This window comes from Bidens hawaiensis, unplaced genomic scaffold, assembly GCF_021521415.1.
Source record: "Bidens hawaiensis isolate Kalapana, Puna unplaced genomic scaffold, B.hawaiensis_p1.1 tig00055194_1, whole genome shotgun sequence".
Classification (NCBI taxonomy): Eukaryota; Viridiplantae; Streptophyta; class Magnoliopsida; order Asterales; family Asteraceae; genus Bidens; species Bidens hawaiensis.
In genome coordinates, this window is record NW_027506326.1 from 42,665 (window position 1) to 58,735 (window position 16,071).

Sequence of the window (16,071 nt, forward strand, 5' to 3'; positions counted from 1 at the left end):
CCTACAATGTATGATATCCAACGCATATATGGGGTGCACACAGAAAAACATGGATTTCCTGGGATGCTAGGTAGCCTCGATTGTACGCATGTTGGATGGGCTATGTGTCCAACGGCCTGGCGAGGTCAGTTCCACCGTGATGATCATGAAGGGCCAACCATTATACTTGAGGCGGCGGTGTCACGGGATATTTGGTTTTGGCATGCTTTTTTTGTTGTTGCTGGGTCAAATAACGACCTTAATGTTATCGATCAGTCACATTTGATCAACGACCTTATCGACGGGGTTGAACAACCTCAAGCTTTTGTTGCAAATGGAGAACTCTTCAAGTACGGGTACTATCTGGTCGATGGTATTTACAACGAATGGGCTTTGTTAGTGAAAGCTTTTACAGATCCAATAGCCGATAAACAGAAGTATTTTACGAAGAAGCAAGAGTCTGCTAGAAAAGATATTGAAAGAGCTTTTGGAGTTCTGAAAAAACAATATCATGTGCTGGCGAACCCGATACGTTATTGGACTCGGGAGAGGATAATGGACGTCGTCTACACGTGTCTGATCCTACACAACATGACGTTAGAAGACGAGGGCAAAGCTATCTGCCAAAACTACCAAGGTGACATTTCGCCACAACCGTCCACAATCAGTGATCAACAAAGACTTAATAACATAGCAAATATCAAGAGCCGTGAGACACACGGGAATCTTCGACATGAGTTGGTTGAACATTTGTGGGCGAGGCGACCCGATGATCTTGTATTAGATTAGTGTTATTATTAAGTATTATTGTTTGTTTAATTTTTAGTATGTTTTTTTTTGTAATTTGAATTTTAGATATTAATGTGTTTTTTTATTAATGTGTGTTTTTTTTAATATTTTATGTGTTTTTTTAATAATATGTTGTTTGAATATATTTATAAAAAAAATAAAAAAAAATTTCGCTGGAGCCCCTCCACACCAGGGGCTCCAACACCCCTTATCCAGTTTCTCTCTCTACCACACATCATAATATTATTGGTTCTTGGCTCTGCCGGAGCCCCCACTAAAACCTCCACACCCCTCAGTCTATTAAGGGGGGCGTCACTACGCTCATTGTTTTAGCTAGTTTTTAATAGTTTCTTAGAAAGAGAAAGGTGGGCAATTATCATAAATAATTGTTCTTATCCAAAATTAAATGTGAAGATAATTTTATTTTATTTTTACAATAACACGTGTTCAACATTTGTGGAAGACAATCTGTCACGTGTCACACCAGTGTTTTAAAAACCGGTTTAAAACGGTCCGTTGAACCGGTTAAACCAAATTTCGCATAGTAGACATGTTTTTTGAGTCCGGTATTTTTGGACGGTTTGCTAGAACATTATACTGTCGGTTTTTTTTTTTCTAAAATACCGATTTTATCACTAAATCGGTTTTAAGTTCGAAAATTTTTTGATATTTACAGCCCATATTTTTTTCAAAATTAATTTTAACGCAACAATTAACATTCAAATGTGTAAACTTTATGACTATTTTATAAAAATTGAGTGCTTTTTTAATATATTTATAATATTGATTAATTTTTGGATTAGTTTTTTTATAGAATCATTTACTTTTGAGTTATTTTTGGATTGAAGTTACATTTATAGGAAATTATAAGGTAAATATTCAACCGATTAAACCTCCCGGTTCAACCGGTTGTATCATTTTTTTAACCTAATCCGAAACAAGTAAAATACTGGTTTTTAAAACATTATGTCACACTAATACATTTACACGCTCTAATTGTGCGAATTATGTTTTGATATTAATTCGTTATAAAATCTCAATATGTCAAAATTAGAAGGAAAAAAAAGGTTTAAATAAAATTACACGAGATTGACTAGTGAAGTCAAATGTTATGTAAAGGTTATATTTTATTGGTTAACGGTTAACGGCTTGTTGGTAAACTGATAGGATTCGTAAAGTTATCCACGAATAACGTACGTCTACTTAAACAGCAAAGCATATGAATTAAAGATTGATATTTACATTTTTTGGTAAGAAAATATAGATTTGATGAGGAAAGCAGCACGAGGGCGAATAAAATAGTAATTGGTTTGACCTAATAGGTGGCCAAATTGTCAGCCATACGTGCAGACTTCTAGTAGCTATACTCTTCCCATATGTGCTAGTGGCTTCATTTACTTATTTTCTTTTTTCCAATATTGGGTGCGCTGAACGAGTCTACGATGGCGTATATTATGTTACATATGAATATAAGCATACATGTTAAATAAAAGATTAAAAATATAATCTACTAAAACCGGAGTAATTGATATCATTAACTATATGAATGAATTCGATCTTTAGATGTGAAACTCAAAACAAACCCAATCCAACTCTCATAAACTAAAGGAGTTGACCAGTCGAGCTCAACTTTAATCAAACTCGACTTTATTCAGCATTAAACCAGGTCTTAATCGTTTGATTATTTGCCCAAAAAATCTTTAATTTGGCCATCAAAATAGGTTTTGGTTATGAACAGGAAGACTCCAAAATGTGTTTCTTTTTTGTGTCGGATTGTGTATGCGAAACTGATGTGTTTTCAATATTAGTCAAAGGGTATCGGAAGTTTCCAAAATTTGTTGCGATTTCAATATTGACTCTTCTGATGAAGTTGTTTGGTCAACGCTTTGGTGTTGTTCTTCTCTTTGATCTTTAAACCGATCACTAACTTGTGTTGAATTTTCTTCCCGGTTCTTCATTCTAGTACTCTCAAAGGATGAAGAAGATAAGGATGCCATTATATTGTCAAAGTTATGAGTTTCATAAGCTTCTAAGAACACATTAGACTGCTTTTTATATTCATTTTGGTGAGTCAAATCAACAACTTTCTCTTTATAACTTGATAGAGCATTCTCATCCAACCCATTATATTATGTGAGGGGTGTTTTTATAATTTAGAGAATGATTCAGGGTGTTGTGAGTGAAGAGTTTTTATATTTTAGAAAAAGTAGTGATTTTTCTGTATATTTGAAAAGTTACTGTTCATCCCCTATAATTTTTAATATATTTTGAAAGTGGTTGTGAGTGAAGGAAAGAGAAAAGGTAATGATAAAAGGTATAAAAAATATTATTTAATTGAAATGAAGAGAGAAAATAAAGTGAGTTTTAGTGTAATTTTTGGTTTGAATATAAAGGATGGGATGAGAATGCTCTTAGTTCTTGAACTGATGTGCTAAGAGTTATTATTGCTCAATCTTGATTAAAAATTGAGTGGTGATTCTATAATTTTTCTCACTACGTTGTTGCTATCTCACCCGTGACTCTTTTGATGATTAGGAAAAATAGGAAAGAATCGTCGAGTGCATGGATCATAATGAGTTGATCGAAAACTTTGCTCACAAAAATGCTAGGCGATCCTCAAGATTCGTGTAATCAAGTAACTTTTTAAAATATGTCATTTTGCTATGTGTTATTTTGTTCATCATTATTACATTTAACAACTTATCGCTTTATATATATATATATATATATATATACACACACACATGTTAAAATTTTTTAGGCCCATTTTTATAACTCGTGCAAAGCTCATGAAATTATCGAGCTCTCTGGGACGGCCTTACTTAACAACAATGCTAAAAAGAGATTGGACTAAAGCATCATCTAAATAGCAGATATATAATGATTGGTAAGCTGAAGGGTGCTCAACATGGCATTCTCTCTTGCAAGTACCGTAGACCTTTTTCCACGTACACATGCAACTTAATATCTATAGTTCTTTAACATGTAAAATATTTATTGGGAATTTAATATTGAAATCTTAGCCTTTGAAGAAAGTTGATCCCAACCACTCGCTTGGTGGATGAGCAACTATCAAGTCCTGATCGATAAATAAACACGAACTAAACTACTAATGCTTGTTGGTATTAATCAGAAAATATAACTCAAAAACTAATTACAACTCTCAAACCCTAACTCTGTTTAACTCATGACAAACCATAACTTGGTTGAATCATTTCTTGACAATCCCTAACTTAGTTTGACCCCTATTTATAATGTTAACTCTAACTTATTAAACAAGAAACCTAATAACCGTAACTTGGTCATTAAACAACCCATTAATAACTCCTTTTAACTCTTGGGCTGGGCCTTACCCTCGGGCCAAACAACAACTTAGCCAACAAACTATACATGGGGATTGTTTTGTCATTTATAGCCATCAAGCTTTGAGTGCTACAAGTTCATCTATAACATACTTGTGTTCTTATACTCTTTTTGTGAGAGAGTGTGAGTTAGTTATCATTTTAGGCAAGTGCATGTGAGAAGTTTAGTTGATAGGTTAAGGCTACATGGGCAACTACTTGAGGAGCCGAATAACTATATGTGAGAAGCAGGACTAGGAATCTCAAGGAAATGGTACTGGTTTCCAAATAAAAATCCATTCGGCTTTGCTTTGTTCTGTTTTCAACAATATATATTCTCTGCTTTTCATTCAAATTATTTTAAAATAAAAAACCAACTAAATTGCGTTCATCCGTATTTCTATACCTGAACAGATGTCCTTAGAATGCAATTTGAATGACTGTTAAACATGTATAAAGAAATAAAAAATATGCATGCTCAGCTCTCTCGAATCTCTCAGATTGTACTAATAAAAACGATTCTCAAGAAAAGCGTGTATGCTCTGAATGATACACGAGTTGTAGTAGCAAAGACCAGAGATAGAACTTTGTTGATGTTTGCGAGTACCAAAGTTGCAATGATGGTAGTGGTAGGCCGAAATTATCTAGGAGCGTTAAGCATATGTGGCAACCAATTTCCTTGCTTTACGACTACATTTTGGTTATGATTATTTAAGCTAAAGGAAGCGGATTCCTATTTCTCCAAATTGGCCTCCCCTTAAAGGCAATAAAGCATATCATGAAGCGTTACTGAATGCTTGTAAACGGTCATAGGGTATGAACTCAAGGGGCCAGTACATAAGAGGCTAAAACATTTTGTTTTAGCCAACATTTTGTAAACGGTCATGGGGTATGACACCTTTATCCTTTTATTTCCCTGGTTTCCAGTATATGTTTTCATCACGATTAAGAACTTGAATTTGTGAAGCGAGGAGTTATTCATTAATCATTTTATAACATGTTATTGAACTGCAGATAGTTGCAGCCCAGAGTACGTGGATGAACGAGTTACAAAAGCGAACCGACCCAAAGCCAGAATTACCCTCAACAAATACTTTCCGATCCCATGGGAGTAATTCTTGTTGGAAGTAATTTCGGACTCCAAGTCACAAGTCGGTGAACTTGAAGGACCAATAATGACAAGTAGGTCATAGTTGGTTATGTTTCCTAATTACGTTATGTTTCCTAATTGTATTGTAATTATAATAGGTAATGTCTTGGCTATTAAGTTAGGGGTAATCTATATAAACCGATGTATGGTTAGACATTAGAGATGGGGTGGTGTGAGGTGTAACCGAGTTAGGTTCATATAGAGACACACACGAGATGTAACCGAGTTAGGTTCATATAGAGACACACACGAGATGTAACCGAGTTAGGGTTCATCAAGAGTCAAACTGAGTTAGGGTTTGAGAGATTGTAATAAGTTTTTGAGTTAGATTTTCTGATTAATATAAACGAGAGTTAGTCGTTTAATTCGTGTGTTGATTATCGATATGGGACTTGAATTGGTGTCAGAGCTAAGTTCAAGAAATCGATAATCGAGTTAACTTTGATCGGCGCTGAGGCGGATCAACGGTACAGTGATCATCGGTGAGCGGTGGCTTGAGGAGGAGCTGTCACTAGCGCAAATCGGAACCAAGTTGGGTTACTGAATCGTGGGTTTTGTTACACTGGTGCAACGAGTAGGTTGGTCGTGCGACGTCAACTCGGAAATAGCAGGTTTTTGAATCGGGGTGGACTTGAGTTTGGTTCCAAAGGCATCGGAGTACCAAGAAGCGAGCTCTTTTTTGGTTACCTTTTGATCGGTGCCTCGGTGGAATAATAAATTACCAGGCGCACAAAGTATTAAACAAGGAAAAGGTACAAGGAGAAAAGGAGTTATTGTTTCTTCATTAGCCGTAAGGTTCACAAAAAAAAAAAAAAAAAAATAATAATAATAATAATAATAATAATAATAATAATAATCAAAAGCCAAATTGTGGGTTGACTTTTGGTGTGAAGTTTTTCTTTGTGTGTGCTTCGATATTCAAAAGAAAAACATACGGATTTGTTTCTTGTTTGGTTAAGCAAGTTGGTTTGCCCATCACCGTTGACTACAATTATATTTGGGTTCGACAAGTTCAATTCAGAGTGTATTTTTCTGGGTTAAACGAGTTATGTTTTAACCAAGGTATTACTTTAAACGATGTGGTTGTGTTTTGATTCGGGAACAAAAGAAGATCAAGGAAGATTGTTGTTCGCTCGATTAGATGACCGGGATTGCAGCCAAAGGAGTGGTTATGTGAGTTCATGCAACCGAGGGAATGGTCGGGAAAAGGGTCATCGAGGTAGTCGAGTTCGGGGAGCCGGAAGAACATAGTCATGGATCAAGAAGAGTTTCGGGAGATCAAGACCAAGATGGTTGTGAAAGCCGAGAAGGTCAAGATCATGGTTCGAATCAGAGATGTGAAGAAGACAAGTTTAGAGACAAAGATCCGCATATTTCGAGTCGGAAATTAGGGGGTGATTGTTGGAAGTAATTTTGGACTCCAAGTCACAAGTCAGTGAACTTGAGGGACCAATAATGACAAGTTGGTCATAGTTGGTTATGTTTCCTAATTACGTTATGTTTCCTAATTGTATTGTAATTATAATAGGTAATGTCTTGGCTATCAAGTTAGGGTAGTCTATATAAACGATGTATGGTTAGACATTAGAGGTGGGGTGGTGTGAGGTGTAACCGAGTTAGGTTCATCTAGAGACACACACGAGATGTAACCGAGTTAGGGTTCATCTAGTTGTAACCGAGTTAGCTTGGTTTAAAAAGGCGCGCCTGTGAGGCGTCCGAGGCGTTTTTTAAAACGCCTTATTTTAGATTTTTAGGTGAGGCGCTAAAATACATGAGGCGCTCTGAGGCGCGCATTTAGCTGGCGAGGCATGAGGCGCTTGAGGCAGCGCCTCATGTGATTCAGTCCAAATTAGATTGAAAATGTAGCTGTTTGGGCCATCTGCTTAAAATAATAACGTTGGGGCTCATCTATAAAACATTACCCAACCGCATTATATATATTTATCACTCTATTTAATTCAAATCACTATTTAATTTTCATATTCAAAGTTTATCTTCTCCAAATATCAACCTTCTAGTAAAATATGTTTAGTTTTACAAATATGTTTTATCTTTATGATTGATTTTCAAGTAAAATATGTCATGTATAATTAATTTTTAGTATTTTTAAATAAGAACGCCTCACATACGTGAAGCTCTCGCTTCGCGCCTAGCTCTTAGCGCTTCGGATTTTTGAACCAAAACGCCTCGCCTCGCCTAACGCTTTTTTAAACCAAGCGAGTTAGGGTTCATCAAGAATCAAACTGAGTTAGGGTTTGAGAGATTTTAATAAGTTTTTTGAGTTAGATTTTCTGATTAATATAAACGAGAGTTAGTCGTTTAATTCTTGTGTTGATTATCGATACGGGACTTGAATTCTATGGTTCATGATTCTAGTACTGCATCGGAATCGCCTTCTACAAGCACGTCTTTTGAACCTACAACCGGCTATATGGCTGCAGACAAATATCCAGTTGCAACAGAGAAATCTGTTACCCAAGAAGTAAGGTCCACCAAGACTCCATTAAACCACGTACGCATAGATGATGATTATGATGACGATGATGATTGGATCCATGAAAATGCGGAACTAAATGGATAGTTGGACCTGATTTTCAATCTGGAACCGATGATGACATTTCATTTAGGGGGTGTTTGGTAGAGGGATTTGATTGGGGAGAAATGGAATTAGAAATATTTCTTTTGTTTGTTTTCCACTTTTCATTTCTATTTCTCTTTCTATTTCTCTAAAACTAGAGAATTCCATTTCTCTTTAAAACAAAGAGAAATCCATTTCTCAGCAGCCTCCTCATAGTATGTCACCACCTCGTCTCCGGCCACCACCTCGTCTTCGACCACCACCCCGTCTCCGGCCGCCACCTCGTCTCCAAGTCTGCAACCGCCACCTCGTCTCCAAGTCTGCAACCACCAACCCGTCTCCGCCGTTCGCAGTGGTGAACACAGAGATGGTAACCGGTTGTAGGTTGCAGGTGGTACGGGTGAACGGAGATTAGGGTTTCAAGTGGTGGTTCGTGGTAGGTTAGGGTTTTCAGATGGTCGGGTGATTGTGGTCGTAGGTGGGTGACAGTGGTGGTGGAAATCGGCGGTGGTTGCAGGTGGCTTCTGATTATCATCATCATCATCGCCACCACAACCGCCACCACAAAATCTCCAAAGAGGCAGTGATGACAGATCTGAGCCTCCTTTTTCTATATCTTATGTTCCAAAAATTTGAATCTTTTTAATTTCTTGTGTACTGTGGTTGAAGAAGGGGGTTTGGTGGCGGCAGCCGGTGGTGGTGGGCTGTGGTTGAAGAAAGGGCTGTGGTGGTGGTGCTGGTGGTGTGGGGCTGTGGTGGTGGGGCTGGTGGTGGTGGTGGGGCTGTGGTGGTGGTGGTGGTGGTGGTGGGGCTGCGGTGGTGAGTGGTGTTAGGTTGGGTGGAGGTGGGGTTGGGTATGGTAGAGTTCTTTGTTTATTTTCTCGTGTACCAAACAAGAGAAATGATTCTCATTTTCCATACCAATTCTCTTTCTCTACAATTCCATTTCCATTTCTATTTTCTCTCCATTTCCATTCTCTGTACCAAACACCCCCTTAGTGATCTTGAGGCTGATGATGATTGTATCGTGCCGTTTAGATCCAAGATCGTGTAGTGAAACGGATTGTCATGATCTTGGGACCCATAGCAAGAAGATGCTGGTTTGAGACCGAACAATCAAGGAGCATGGTGAAAACAGTTTGAATATAGCGATGGACCTCTTTGCTGGAATGGTTCAGACAACTTGCTTTCTGCTCGGCTTTAGACGCAAGTTTTATGCATGAATGCAGTGATTAAAGGATTGAATAGAATTCTGAAGAATGCTCATAATTATGATTGTTTAGAACGAAAAAGCTGATTTTTATCAATGCATCATTAAATCTGACTTTGATTTGGGATCAAATTGTATTTACATGGTTTGGTAAAACCCAGCTGTTTTTGTTGTTTATGAGAAGTTAAATTAATGATAAAAGTCATAAAACGGATCGGCCAAAATTGACCCGAGAACAGGTGGTGCTTTTCGATCTATATGGTCATCATGTCCAGAGATATGCAATGTTTAAGATGTTTTCTTTGGTAATGATGTATAAACAACAATTAAAAACCAAAGTACATGAAGAGTAAGGCCATTGCTTTGTCCAAAGCTTCAAGCTCACTGTCTTTTAAATTTGCAGCTTCTTGTTTTGAATCAGATGTCACAATCACCTCCTTTACTAAATTGACTGCAATGACTGTATTATTGTTATTTACTAATATAATAATGATATTTGCATTAAAAGTTATACATAGGTATTACGCTTATCATAAATGATAGTTGGGAACTGTAAAAACCGTATAGCACATGTGCATATTGCTTCAACTAAGAAGATAAAAAAAACTGAAAACAATGGTTCATTTATATTGTCCCGGTCTTTCTTTGATTTGTATCAATTTCCTCCAAAACTTCTTTCTAGAATGTAAAACTGTGCACATATACAAATACAAATATAGTGCATATGTACATTTAGACAAAAGACTATAAATACCATATTATAAAAAGAAATCGTAAATATATCGACATCTACATGCATTTTAGTCAATTTATATACTAAACACTACATGTGCTTGTTAGAGAATATTCTAGATAATATTATTAGAGTTTTAGTATTATAGTGTTATCATAATTAGGAGATTGTATTTGATTATGTTTCCTTGTACTTATCTCATTATACTCATCTATATATAGTTTATCAATAATACATTACGCCTTACGGTTTTCATTATTCTACATGGTATCAAAGCCTTATGGTTCTGGCCTGTTTCTTTTTCTTCTTCTTGTTCTTGTCCTGCCCCGGGGACGTTTGTACATATATAATATATTACTTTCTGGTTGGTGTTCTATCTCAGATTTACGCGCCGACGAGCCATAGTAAACGACACCGCTGCCGCCGGTTTTCTTCCCATTCAATTCCGAGCAAAAACAGTTACCGTAGTTCTTAGTTTTCTACGGTTTACTCTTAGATTTCATGATCAAAAACTTAATTTTTTTATTATATTTTTTGGGTCAACTACGGTCTACTCTTAGTTTTATTTTAATATTTCTTTGATTTTTTTGCTGGCTATTTTCTTTGTTTTGGTATGGCAATTCTTGCCTTCCTCGTTTTACATAATTTGATTTAAAAGAAAGAGTTCCAACCCTCATCTCCAATTTATCGATTGTTTTTTTTTTTAACTTGAAGTTTTGTGTTTTATTTTTGGTTTTACCAAATGAAAATTTTTATTTATATTTTATTTAGTTTTAGTTTTTTCTTTGAAAAAAAAAGTTTTTTTAATTTTCTTTTTTTAATTTATTCTTCGGAATATATAATTTTTTTTCTTTGCCGTCAAGTCGTTGCTTCGGCCGACTCAATCATAGCTCCTGCCATCGCAGTCGAAGCTCATGTCATCATGCTTAGTCGCCTGACCACGGTCATGCCACCAGTGATCTTCTTAGATTCTATAACCGATCGAGTTCCTGCTCTACGTAACAGCCGATCGTGTATCTACACAAGCTTTGCGCTTCAGTCTGAGCGTCCGATTTCCTACCGCTCTGACTGCGGGGGAATGTTAGAGAATATTCTAGATAATATTATTAGAGTTTTAGTATTATAGTGTTATCATAATTAGGAGACTGTATTTGATTATGTTTCCTTGTATTTCTCATTGTACTCGTCTATATATAGTTGGTCAATAATACATTACAACTTACGGGGTTTTCATTATTTTACAATGTCAGAGAATATTCTAGATAATATTATTAGAGTTTTAGTATTATAGTGTTATCATAATTTGGTGACTGTATTTACTTATGTTTCCTTGTATTTATCTCATTGTACTCATCTATATATAACTGGTCAATAATACATTACACCTTACGGGGTTTTCATTATTTTACATGGTGTTAAAGCCTTAAGGTTCTGGCTTGTCTTTCTCTTCTTCTCAAACTCGTCTTGCCCTGGGGACGTTTAGTTGACTACGGTCTACGCGCCACAGCTTCCTCAAGCGTCGCCAACTACCCAATTTTAATTCTGGTTCCGGACGTTATACATAATCAAGTTTTAAACATGGAGAACCAATCTTGATTTTGAATTATTTAATTTTTATTATCTTTTTTTTCTTTTGATATATTTGTTTTCACCTTCTCAATTCTTTACTTTTTTTTCTTTTCTTTACTTTATATTTAGTTTCTTTTTGTTTTCATTTTTTTTCGTTAAACATAAAAAAAAGTAGTTTTTATTTTTATTTACTTTTTTATTATGCCGTCATTGTGCCGCCAAGTCGTTGCTTCGGCCGACTCAGTTTTAGCTCTTGCCGTTGCAGTCAACCTAGTCGTCGTCTGGCCACGGTCAAGACACCGATGATCTTCTTAGATCCTATAACCGATCGAGTTTCTGCTCTACGTGACAGCCGATCGAGCATCTACACAAGCTTTGCGCTCCAGTCTGAGCGTCCGATTTCCTACCGCTCTGACTGCGGGGGAATGTTAGAGAATATCCTAGATAATATTATTAGAGTTTTAGTATTATAGTGTTATCATAATTAGGAGACTGTATTTGATTATGTTTCCTTGTATTTATCTCATTGTACTCATCTATATATAGTTGATCAATAATACATTACACCTTACGGGGTTTTCATTATTCTACAGTGCTAATGCGACCTCGTATCTCTTAGCATAATGCTTAGTCAATTTGTCTAATAAACTGCACGAGTTTAATGCGTTCTCATAATTCTCAACTTAATATCAAAATCTGGATATAACATACATCATATGTATGCACATGATATTTACAAATGACAAATTTGTGGATGTGAACCAATTTTTGGTTTGTTAAAAGTTGAAAACCTTTATTTTGTTCATGTCTCTACCAAACTATTTTATTTATCAAAACATGTTAAAAGAGTTGTATCACTTTCCTTGTTTTAATGCTTTGGCGTGTACACATTTATTTTGAGGAGAGAAGAGTGGGCTCTTCAAACTTTTTAATCTTTATATATACTTAAAAAAATTTATTATGTTTATACAAATATTCTTTAGAGGGTAAAAAGACCAAAATGTTCTCATTTGTAACAGACATAAGACGACTTAACTGCAAAACTTAACATTCATAAATAAAAATGAAGAAATCTGTAAAAACTATTGAGAAAAGGATAAACTGTGAAAGTTAAAATTTTAAATACACGGTCTATAATTTGAAAAAAAAAAGTAAATATTACAAAATTGTAATTTTATTTATTTTTGGGCACGGTTTAGGGATTCTATTTCCTAATATATACAGTGGCAGAGCCACGTTCATGACACCGGGTTCGGCCGAACCCGGTCCATTTTCGTTTATATATAACTTATAGGTACGATTTAACGAGCGAACCCATTCTTTTTCGGCGAACGAAACCAGTGTCACGAAATCTCTGGAAACATTTCACCGTTCGCCGGTGAAAAAACAAAAACTTGAATTTTAGAGAGAGACAACGATGTCGTTTTCTTAAGCTTTGAGTACATACCATTTAATTTTAGGGCATCCATGGAAAAGAAGTTGGTATGAGGAGAACTCTTGTCAATTTATTTGCCCTCACAAAATATATGTCCAGACAAATATTTTATAATAATAAACGTATCACCATATTTTGTTTGATGGTCGTCATCATTGATCCATATTTAATTTTATTAATTTTAACGGCTAAATTATTAGTATTAAAAAACTCTAATGCCAAGCAAGAAGCTTGAAACGGAGGAACGCACAACACCGAACTTCAATTTTTTTAAATGTACAATTACATAAACTCGACCAATCGAATTCCTCTCGTCGTCCCTATTTTTATCCATAAGAATATACTCCTTTAATTTTGATTTCCTCCATCATCATATTATAAAATAAATATTCAAACTACTCGTATGTGTATCAGTTATATGAACAATGCTTGCATTTTTTATATTGAAAATAAGTTCTTTCTGATAGTAATGGTCGAAGATTTTATGATTTGTTTTCGATACATGAAAACGCGTATTGAACAATTATAATTTGTAAACATTTTTATTTTGTTTGACTTTATATTTTATTTTAATATTTATAATGTACTTTGGTTATGGCTGTTTATATTGCATTTTATTTATTAGGCAGAATGACGGACCCGGCCCATCCGGGCCCGAAAACTTTGATGACGGAAAAAAATCGAACACCAAAAAATTCCGAACCCTTAGGAAAAATTTCCTGGCTCCGCCACTGAATATATATCTTCTCTACTGTTTTTAAATCCGACTATGGTACAAGAAAATTGTGACAAAAATTATTCCTCATTGACTCTTTAACGACTTAAAATAAGAGGAATGTGGGCGGCCTTTTGCCCTTCTCCTTCTTGTCGAAAGATACCTTCACTTTTGCAAGTCCATGTTTATGGATTCTTAAATTACATGAAAATGAATCTTTGGTGTCACTTATGTATATGGACAAAATGATATTAGTTAACGCATATGGAAATTCTACCTTCCATTTATTTTGGCTTGTCCGACTCCCAACCTTTTGATGTAAGACTGAAATAAAGGACCGCATCATAGATCTTGCGACAACCACAGCTGAAGCTGACAATATGTCCACAACATATTTCCATGTAACATAAATGACAGTTGTATTATGTTAGGATCTAACACATATGAACTGAACACAACACACGAAAACAATAAGCGAACACCAGGATTTAACATGGTCTGGTCTAAACTGACCTACATACACGGGTGGCAACCAGGTGTATTCTTATTGAATGACAACGATTACAAGTACATAACATGGTATAAATAAAGACTAATTAATTGATGTTGAATTAATATTTCGGGCCCAAACATGGCCAACGTACCCCCAACAGTACGCTTTATAATTTATACCATTGTTGTTTTTTTATTACCTTAGTAAATTACTCGGAGTTGAATTGCTGGGTTGGGTTGCCGGGCTGGCGAATTTCAAGGTAGCAAGCTGAATAATCCTAAAAGAACCCATGTTTTATTCGTATAAAAGCATAAACACTAACTGCACACATTTAAAATCGTGTAACCCATCATGACCCGTTTATCTAATGTGTCAAATGGGTTGATTGGTAGTCTAATCAAGCTATAAATGTGTTAATTGGGTTGGTGGTTATAAAAAATAAGTTAAACGGACCCAAATTAAGTTAGCAAGCCGACCTTTCTAACTAAACGAGCAAATAAGTCAACCTAAATATGACATGCTTAACTAAACATGCCATCCAAACATGACTTGTTTATTAAACATATTAGATAAGCCATAATAATTCAAAACCTGATTCGTATCATGTTTGTGTTTTATCTTGTGTCGCCTAGGAAAAATGGTCGTGCTATCGATACACCACTCCCGAAACGTACACAAACTCGCTTGCCATGTCATACTTCATACTTGATACGACCATATGGCTTTGTCGGCCGGTAAAATCATACAAATCGTATGATTCGGAGTTTCGGACCTCATACGACCCCTATGATCTTTTATCACTAATTCACAAGACACGCATGTAATAAATTAAAAAGTTAAACAACCCGTTTGACCTCTTATTCGTCCTATCTCCCGTATAAACTATAAGGGTCAGATCACACAGAAAACATGGGTTATTTAAGGCGGCTGCCCCAACCGACCTACACAGTACTTGAAAACTTATACATATTCCTGATATTAGTATTCACTTTTATTTATTTATTTATAATAAAGACAGAACATGTTCTTGTTTTCTAACAAACTAAAATATCAAAAACCTCCTCCAGTTGACTCCATGTTTATACATACAAATGGAAGAAACTTCAATGAAAACTAACCCCAACTCACCTACTTTCTTGCTATAATATTAATATTGATACCACATTTCACCACTACCCTTGATCAATTATCACCCATTTGACCCACCCCAAGATTCATCAACTATTCAGGTGTTAATATCACTATGGAACTCTTAACAAAAAGCTTTGAATTCACTACAAGAAAGAAGAAATTAGTGATGTTACTAACTATTTGTGGGTTATCTAGCTATGGCTTTTATAAACTTTATAACTTGCCCTCTGTTTCAAGAGAAAGAAAGAGATTAATCAAACTGTTAACAAGCCTAGTCGCGATTACGGAAGCGTTATCCGATTCTTCCAAGATTTTGGGTACAGTTTCTAAAGACTTGAAAGGATTCTTAACATCAGATCATGACCAAATTCCCAATAGTCTAAAACAGTTGTCCAAAATCACAAGCTCGGATGAGTTTTCCGACTCGTTAACAAGCGTTTTCGAGGATGCGACACTAGGAGTTGTTCAAGGTTATCAAGAAGAACAGAAAGTCGAGAATTCGAGTTTTTCGGGTTTTAAAGATCAAGTGATGGATAAACTGATGAGTAAGTCTGGGACCGGATTCGTGTCGGTTGTTGTTGGAAGCTTTGCAAGGAATCTAGTGTTGGGGTTTGACTCAAATGGAAGTTATGAGTTGGTTGATGTTTTGAGTAATAATAAGGTGAAAGTGGTTATGGGTGATTTGATCAAGTCGTTTGTGAGCTCCGCGGTTGCTGTGTATCTTGATAGACAGACGAGTACGAATGTCTACGATGGCGCACTTTCTAGGATGATTGATCCTAAACATGAAAAACATGTTAAGGATATTGTGGTTTATGTTTGTAGTGGAGCTGTTGAAACTTTGGTTAAAACTTCTCATCAGGTTTTAACATCATGATTATTGTATTGTTATGTGTTAGATGTTAGATTTTGAATGTTGATTCATGTGTTCATATTGTGATCCAAGTA

General features: G+C 35.7%; 1 pseudogene; it reads left to right on the forward strand.

The window, feature by feature from the left end:
- The first annotated feature begins 15,034 nt into the window (after positions 1 to 15,034).
- Positions 15,035 to 16,071, forward strand: LOC143617521 (protein PHLOEM PROTEIN 2-LIKE A10 pseudogene; annotated as a pseudogene).